The following is a 9,288-nucleotide window of genomic DNA, read 5'->3' as shown; positions in this document are numbered from 1 at the left end:
CAATCTTTCTAACCACCGTCGCATGCCGACTTTTGTACTTTCAACCTCCTTCGCTAGACTACGATCTTTCCGACTTCTATCACCAGCCGACTATGATCCTTCTGACCGTTGTCGCTAAACTACAGTCTATCCAACCTCCATCCCCCGTCGACTATGGTCCTTCCAACCTCCGTCATTAGCCTAAGATCTTTCCGACCTTTGTCACCTGCCGAATATGATCCTTCCAACCTCCATTGCCATACTGCGGTCCTTCTGACCTCCTTTGGTAGGCTACGGTCTTTTCGACATCCATCAACCGTCCATATTACGATCTTTTCAACCTCCGTCACCCGTAGACTATGATCCTTCTGACCTCTGTTGCCAGACTATGATCTTTCCGACCTTTGTAGTTCGTCAACTATGATCTTTTTGACCTCTGTTGCCAGACTACGGTCTTTTCGACCTCCATTGCCAGACTACGGTCTTTTCGACCTCCGTCGCTCGCCAACTATGATCCTGCCGACCAAATGAATATGTCAATAATGATTCTTCCAATTTCCACAATGTAATGCATTCCATATGTTATATATTTGCTAAATTTAGTCAATGCCTTCCCCCTAAGGAAGAGCCTCGTTTATAATCAACTGCAAACTCTAGTGGATTCATTTAAATTGGATCAGACCCTGTGGGGTATTCCCCTTTTTTTAGGGGTTTTCACGTAAAAACTCTGGTGTATCTTAAGAACGCTACACCATCTCTTTTATCTGATTGTGTGCTGAATTTTCGTGCAAAACTAAGTTGTTAAACTTTATATTTCTCTACCTCCGCAAATATTTTAGGAAGCAACAACATTATGAAAGCCACTGTCGTTGTTATAAAGACAACTCAATCAATAGTAATTGGAGAACTTCTAAACTCAGCATGTTATATCATGAAAATTTCTGAACTCTTGTAATGTTCTTTTGAGGTGGAAGGGATTGATGCAGTGGCTTACTTGCGAACTTATACCTATTAAAGTCAGTACATAAATTCATGACCTTTTCAACAATATTGCCACTAGGATACTTTAGTTGATCTTAAAGATTATGTTAGTGATGATGAGGGCCCAACTAATGAAGGCTTCGATTTAGAATAGCTTTCTTATTATTTTGCATAAATATTTTTTAATAATTTTTTTTGAAAAGTAGCAAAAAAGTGACGACTAAAAACTATTCCAAACGAAGCCGAAGCATGCAAGTGTTGGTCCTTAATGTCTTAGTGGTAGAATGAATGACAAGGGAATTTTCAAATAAGATAGGCATGAAATGATGCATCAACGATGGCATGACTTGATAACGATGAGCAGTGGCTCATCATTAGGAGCAATTATTACATCCGTTGTCCGAATGCGTTCAGAGACCAATGACCACGCGCCACGTCACCTAAAACTCGGTATTGCTCGGTATACATTCGCACCGTTCAATTTTTGACCGGATGTAATAATTTCTCCATCATTAGAGGCAACTTCGAGCAACAACAAAGAGTGATAACACCAATGTAATAATTTCTCCATCTATACAAGCCATGACATTTTCAAGGTATGCTGAAGTATTGAGTAGTCTCATTTTGAATATATAAAATATTATATTGGAATTACAATCTAAAGTGTTTAGGATTCACTCATAGATCTAATTTTTTGGATTGAAAAGAAATTTGATCATAATTAGTGTAACAATTTAGCTTTTATCTTTCTTGATTTTGTTCAAATTAAAGATTTATTAGGGATTGACTAGTTAATGCATTATATAGCTCGCATGAATTAAAAAAAATTCAATTATGGTTGAATAAGGTTTCGTTTGGAATGACTTTCTTACTGCTTCTTAAATCAGTTTTTTAGTACAAAATTTTTAATTTTTGTACTTAAAAGCTGCTTTAATAAGTAGTTAGAAAGCCATTCCAAACGAAACGTAAATTTTAAGAGTACTTTACTTTTACGACTCTTAGTGGTTTGGTGAGCTATTTAATCGTTACATTTAATGAAACCGAGGAAAAAAAAAACTATGTAAGAATATCATGATGCAGTAATTAGCATCAAATTAGACTTGATAGCTCTTAAATTTACACTAATATTAATAGCCCTCGTTATATTCGAAAGATACACTAATCTCAAAACAAATCTAAAGATTATCATGCTCATTCTAATATCAATCGAGTTATAATCTTTTTGAATAATTTTTTAAAAATATTATATTTAAGGAGTCATTATCGATCTAATGAAATAAGAAAAAAACTACTAGAATTAATAAGATTATCGAGTAATTAGTCCAACACCAAATAATAAAAAAAACTTATTAAAATTAAATTACTAATTAATTATTCCTCACTCATCAACTTAGATATATTCATATATATAAATTAATTTTTTAATTAACCACAATCATATGAGCTAAACTTTGAATATTCCAATTAATTACACGTCCCCATAACATGAATGTCATCAATGACATCTTCAAATGACAATAATGTAATATCACCGCCCATTGGACAAATTATTAGGTCCGATCACCTGCTATAAAAATATATCCGGATTTCTTTCTATCTACAATGAAAGCGCAGTCAAAGCGTAGTTACTTTATTAGCTGCGATTTCATTATAGACAGAGAGAAATCTGAATGTATCTCTCTGTTAGATGACCGGATCTAATAATTTGACCACCCCATTGAGCCGCTTCAAAATCTTGAGATGTCCGTTGAGAATTGACAATCCGATCTAAATGCCCCTTACTATCCAACAAATTACAACTGTAGTACTCAAGGCTTATCTACAACTGGACTTCAGCCGAGTCAAAGCTTCTAGAAAGATCGTGCGTTGTCAAAGAGACTTCTAAACCCTAACTTAACGTTATTGATAATATTTGTAGGAGGTCGTCGTCAACCAGGTGGCACGAGTCAAACGGCCGGTGTTTTCACGTTGCCCGTCGGTTGTCGAATGCGTGGACCGCTTCGATTTGAACAATTATTAGGTCCTGACGTAGCTCTACGTTCGGACGCTAATAACATGTCGTCACGTGGTCTTACTCAATACCACGTGGCCCGACGACTTGACCCGGAATTGCTATATATGTTCGCGTATTGCTCCAGGTATTGCTCGGTATTGCTAGATATTGCTCGGTATTGCTAGGTGTTCCTTGACAATAATGAAAAATATCGCTATGTGAAGACCAATACCGAGCAATACCGAGTTTTTTCTCGGTATTGTTCGGTATTTCTCGGTATTGCTCAGTATTGGTATTGCTCGGTATTTCTCGGTATTGCTCAATATTGGTCTTCGCAGAACAAAATCGACCAATACCTAGCAACACGCGAACATAGCAATCCCGTCTCCGTTCCGGGTCGGGGTTGTCGGGCCGCGCGGTAAATAGTGAGAACACGTGACACTATTTTACTGACGTCCGAACGTAGAGCTACGTTAGTTGATCGGACCAAATAAAAGTTCCTTGGATTTGTTGTCAAGTGTCTGTACTATTATCGATGGAAAAAATAGTTATAAAGGGTTTTTTTTAATATTAATTACAAAAGAAATTTAAATGTTTTTAAATTTAACTTAATATGAGTAAATAATTATATTAGATCCATCGCGGTTTAGGGTGATTGGTGGGCGAGCACGATTAAGAACCTCCCATCTCGGGTTCAAATCCCCTTTACTACAGCCGCGCCACTTCAGTAGGGCAAAACAAGTGTGGACCCGAGGTTGATGAGAAGTCTCGTTTGGTTCCGCCGAGGGATGAGTTACGCCGCCAAGCCCTCCTTTGGAGTGGCACTGGGTAGATACCCTTGTTCCCCAAATATAATAATAATAATTAATTATTATATTAGAATATATATATATATATATATATATATATATATATAATTTTCTAAAAAAATTTTCATATTCCACACATAACAGACTTCAATGTCAATCTATGTTATTTTTTTTTTTTAACTTTGAAAAATTATGTTATTTTAATTATATATTTATTTAAAAAAAACTTTAGGATGTCTTCGCCAAAATTTTGATCTAAGTGAGCTTTAAAGTATTTTAATCTGCTTTGAAATGAGTGCAATATAAATATTAATTTTTTAGTTAGAAAATTCTAACACAAATTTTTTCCAATTTTAACTAGTAAAATTTATGTCAATATATTCTAAAATAAAATATCTGAGGATCAGTTTTAAAGCTCTTAAATTTGCGTTGATATTAATGATATTTTAAATTACAATAATCTTTCCGAAAATCTAACGACTTAAGCCCATTCTCCCCCAAATATTTCGCGTTATACACAGTTTTTTTCCCTAATTAACCGAATCAAAGGTGCAAGCAATAGAGGGATTGAAAGGTAATTTCACAAATTCCGCGTGGATGTAGACCAATGCTCTTGGAGACCTGGACAATATTGCATCAATCAGTTTTGAATTATCTTACAAAAACAACTATACATTGATGGCCATTTAAAGCTAATTAATTTTCAATTTTTTTTATTTAAAAAAATGTTCAGTGTAAGTATTTTGTTGCAGAAAATTATTTAATTTTTCTCAAATTACATGCGAAGCATCTGTCTACTTGCATGGAATAGTATTCCAAGGCGCATAAGTTTGTAAGAGCATCTCCAACTGAACGTCAAATGTGCATATGGCGTCGTTCAGTCGCTCCAGCCAAACGTCAAATATTCCGTCATTTACTTGCGGGTGACTAGTGCGACGTCAATATTGACGTTGCACTCTTCACCTGCGCTATTTTGATCTCTCAACCTGAAAGACGTGCGAAAGGGAGAAGGATCATTACCTTCGCAGAAGTACTTAAAATGCAATTCGATTGGAGCAGCACCACGACATTTTGAAGTTTTGCTGTATTTTGCCGTGAAAAATGAAGTTCTCCGTTGGAGATGCCCTAATGCGACAATGAAAGACTTGGAAAAGAAGAGCCGCTTGTTTGGCCTTTTTTTTCTCCCTTAAAGAAATAATGGCCATCCAACTCTTTTGTTTCAAGGAAAAATGAAGAAGAAAATGTGTGAAAAAAAAAAAACTCTTAGAGATTATCTATTCAATTATGTTGGATCTAATGTCATCCATCAAAGATAGTACTAAACCCTTCAATGACTTTCGATCGAGCCTGAGTTACATAAAGAGAAAATTTGATTCCGAAATTCTTTTTCAGTGGCTTGATTTTACGATAGTTCTTTTTTTCTTGAGACATTTGGGCTAAATAAGACAAACACACATATCACATATATAAATTTGGGCTAAACTTCATATATAATATTAATTTTAAAATAAATCTAAAAATTTTAAATTCGATTTTATAAAAAATATATCTGATTTTTTTTTTAAAAATCTTATCAAGAGGATGATCTCCTCAAGCATCCAACAACTTTCATTTTTGTTATCTTATGCTCTGAAAATATTCAATGAAGTAAAAAGAGGGATATTTAGCAAAAGGCAACATATGTTTGGACAGGGAATTTACTATGTGCTTTTATACAAAATATATCTGATTTTTTTAAAAAAAAAAATCTTATCAAGAGGATGATCTCCTCAAGCATCCAACAACTTTCATTTTTGTTATCTTATGCTCTGTAAATATTCAATGAAGTAAAAAGAGGGATATTTAGCAAAAGGCAACATATGTTTGGACAGGGAATTTACTATGTGCAACTCTCAAGAGCTGAGAATGTGTCAAATTACTTGCATGGAATCTTTTAATTCTTCACATTAGTAAGGAAATCTTCAAAATAGTTACAAAGGGTATAGCTAAGAATTATTTAAACCAAAATTGTGGTGGATTTTGCTTATTTTTTGAGGAATTATTTGTTATAAAATCAATATTTTTCTATAGTGACAGAGAGTAAGGCGATTTTTTTCATCGCCTTGGTTGCCACTTGCCAGCACTTGATTGTCTACCACCAACGATTATCGAGGTCTGATGCCAAATGCCCATAGAAATCCTGGCTATCGTAGTCTTGTTATTTTTAAAACTCAACTTCTTTAATGATACGGAAAGGTCTTCAAAATTTTTTTTACACACATACAGTCTCATTTCAATTAGGTCAAGACCTTTGACTTTTTTTTCTCTATTTCAATATTTTTCACATAAAACAGCACCTCTAGCGAGTTACAGTTTACTCGTCCATATGTGTGCGCACGTCCACACGCACAAACACACATACACACACACATGATGTAATGCCCCATAACCTAAAGGATGAATTAAACCTACTCTTTTTTCCTTATACATTTATTTATTTCTCAACCAAACTATCCATTTTTATCAGAGTCATCTAGTCATTCAAACAAAATAAAACATAAATCAAAATATGCATATAACATATTTCTTTCAAAATATTTAAATAATAATAGTTCATAATAATATTATTCTAACAAAAGATTTAAATACATTCTGAACCACAAAATCCAATGTACCTTATAAAACTAGATTTTTTGTTAGTTATCAGACTCAGTGCCACACCCTCGAATCTAAAGTGGAAGAATTATTTCTCTCGTCTTTTATTTTCCTTCATTTTCTCCATTTTCAATTCATATTATTTCTTATTTTTGGTTAACCAATACACAATTATAACCATATCAACAAGAACTAGAGCCTACTAATTCATTAAGGTAAAATAATATAAGCAATTAAAAAACTTATATTATTAAGGTCAATATTTTTATTTCCTCTAACTTCTTTTCCTCCAGAATTTCTACACTCCAAGAAAGTCAGAAGAGCTATCTGATCCTTCTACAAAATCACCCGCTCGACTCGACACTTACTGTGGCTTTAGAAGGTATTAACTATTCTCTATCTTCTCTCCAAGGCGCCTGGATTATCTGGCTTATCCAGTGAGCTAAAGCCAAGTGGCTTTCTTCTGGCGAAAATGATGTGGGCTTTTTTTATGTCAGGATTAAATCTAGGAATAACCTAGCCACACTAGAACTTATCGCTGATGAGGGCCACTTCACCTCTTACGAGGGCATTGCTTATGCTACCACTCAATATTTCAAAAAGCTCCATAAGTCCCCTAATTCCTCAACCCACCATGATATTCCTAGTGGAAGTACTATCCCTACTCACGTTATGAATTCTTTCATTGCTTATGTTTTTGACTCAGAGATCAAAGATGTGGTTTTTGCTTGGTTGTCCTCCTTTTCGCCAGGCATTGACAGTTTTACTTTTGAATTCTACAAAACTTCTTGGAACATTATTGGTTTGCAAGTGTGCAATATCGCCAAGAATTTTTTAGCTCAGGCGATCTTCCCAAACATGTTAAAGCCACCGCCATTACTTTAATCCCTAAATGTACTCATGCCACTCATATCTCTGATTACCGTCCCATTCTCTGTGTAATGTGTTCTATAAAATTATTGCTAAGTTCTTGGCTAACCGTATAAGGGTTATCATGCCACTTATCATTCATAAAAGTCAAGCGCGCTTCATTTACAAGAGAATATCTTCTGATAACATCATATTGGCCTTTGAAATTCTGAGGGATTTTGATGCTGCTGCAAGTAATAACTTTTTCTTTGCTAAATTGGACATCAGTAACTATTTTGATATGATTTCTCGTGAGTTTCTTTTTTTCAAGGCAGCTCTTAAAGGGTTTTCCATCCAAGTTTGTTAATTGGATTAAATGTTGCATCAATGAGGTTCCTTTTTTCATATGCATTAGTAAAGTCCTAAAAGGTTTTTTTACTTCGTCTTATGGGCTTAGGCAAGGCTGCCCTCTTTCTCCTTTGTTGTTTTCCATTGTGATAGAAAATTTTTATTGTGCTTTAGAGGCTAGCAGTTTCATGGGTGTCCCTTGTGGCTTAAAGAACTTTAATCATCTATTATATGCATATAATTTTTTGGTTTTTGGGTTGGCCTCTATCACTAATTCCTTATGTTTAAAAGATATTATTTCCACCTTTGTTGTTTCCTCTGGGCTCCACATTAACAATCTCAAATGCTTTATCATGTTCTCTCAAAATTCCCTTACTGCTAATGACATTACCTCTATTCTTGGCTTCTCTTAATTAGAAGCCATTATGAAGTATATTGGCCTCCCTATTTCAAAAAAAAAAAAAGGTTTATGCTCACTTCCATCCACTCCTGAGTAGGATTTCTACTATACTTGTTGGTTGAAAAGTTAAGTTTTTGTCTTTTACCGGTAGGATTTAATTTCTGAGATTCATCATTGCTAACACTAGCTTATTGGATTAGGGGGGCTATTATGCCCAATGTTTGTTGTAAGGTAATAGATAAACTTGCTCCATATTTTGTTTTATGGTTCCACTTCAGCCAAAAAATTGAACCTCATCGCGTGGAACATAACATGTTTTTCTACTTTCTTTGGTGGTCTGGGTATCCTTGCAATCCAATCTTTGTATCATGGTTTCAGCTACTCTTTTATTTGGAGGTTATTTTCTTTTGATTCTCGGGTGGCGGATTGGCTTCGTTTTAAATATGTTTCACCTTGGAAACAACCACCCATTATAACTTCCAAATTCTGGAAGTTTATATGCCTCATTGCTAATCATATTAAGGAGACAATTAAGCTAATTGTTAATGTTGATGATTGTAAGATGTCTATGTTCGGGGACCCTTGGTGTGATTGCTTAGCTATTTTTGAATTTATGCAACCGCCAGCTTCTGCCCACCCTTCTCTGCACGATTTTATTTCTTTGGGTTTTTGGGTTCTCCCTGATTATATCCCCTCGTTGGCTGATTCTAAAATATGTTCTGTCTTTATTAATAAACAGACCCTTGCTAATATCACTTGGATTGGAATTGACAAGCCCAACTTTAAAACTTTCTCGATGCACTATTTTTTTTATTTGAAAGTTGTTCCTTGGTACAAATACATTTGGCACAAATGATCTACTCTTAGATTTTCTTCTTTTGTTTGGGTGGCAATGAGGATTAAAGTGTTCAACATTTAATGTTTCAATGTTATTTCTCTTTCTATGTTGTTTCTTCTCTACTTTCATTTTTGGATGGATTTCTTCTCAAACCGACTTTGCTGCAATTGTTTGAATTTATTGGTGATCTACAACACTTGAATTCTCTAGGTAATTTTTTTTTTTGTTTTCTTGTGATCTACTATTATGTATACTTTCTTTGGAGGGAACGTAATGATAGTCGTTTTGAGAATTCTGAAGCTGCTCCTCAGTTCATCCATAGCAAAATCATTAATGCTCTTTCTGCGAAGGTTTCTAAATGGAAAATTTATGCAGGGATTCATTCACCTTGCCTTCCCCTCGTGCTTCAGGTCATTTGTCTGAATACAACGTATGACCTATTTGTCTCAAAATATTT

The sequence above is a fragment of the Dendrobium catenatum genome, unplaced genomic scaffold (genome assembly GCF_001605985.2).
Source record: "Dendrobium catenatum unplaced genomic scaffold, ASM160598v2 fragScaff_scaffold_30, whole genome shotgun sequence".
NCBI lineage: Eukaryota > Viridiplantae > Streptophyta > Magnoliopsida > Asparagales > Orchidaceae > Dendrobium > Dendrobium catenatum.
Note: the sequence above shows the minus strand (reverse complement) of the source record.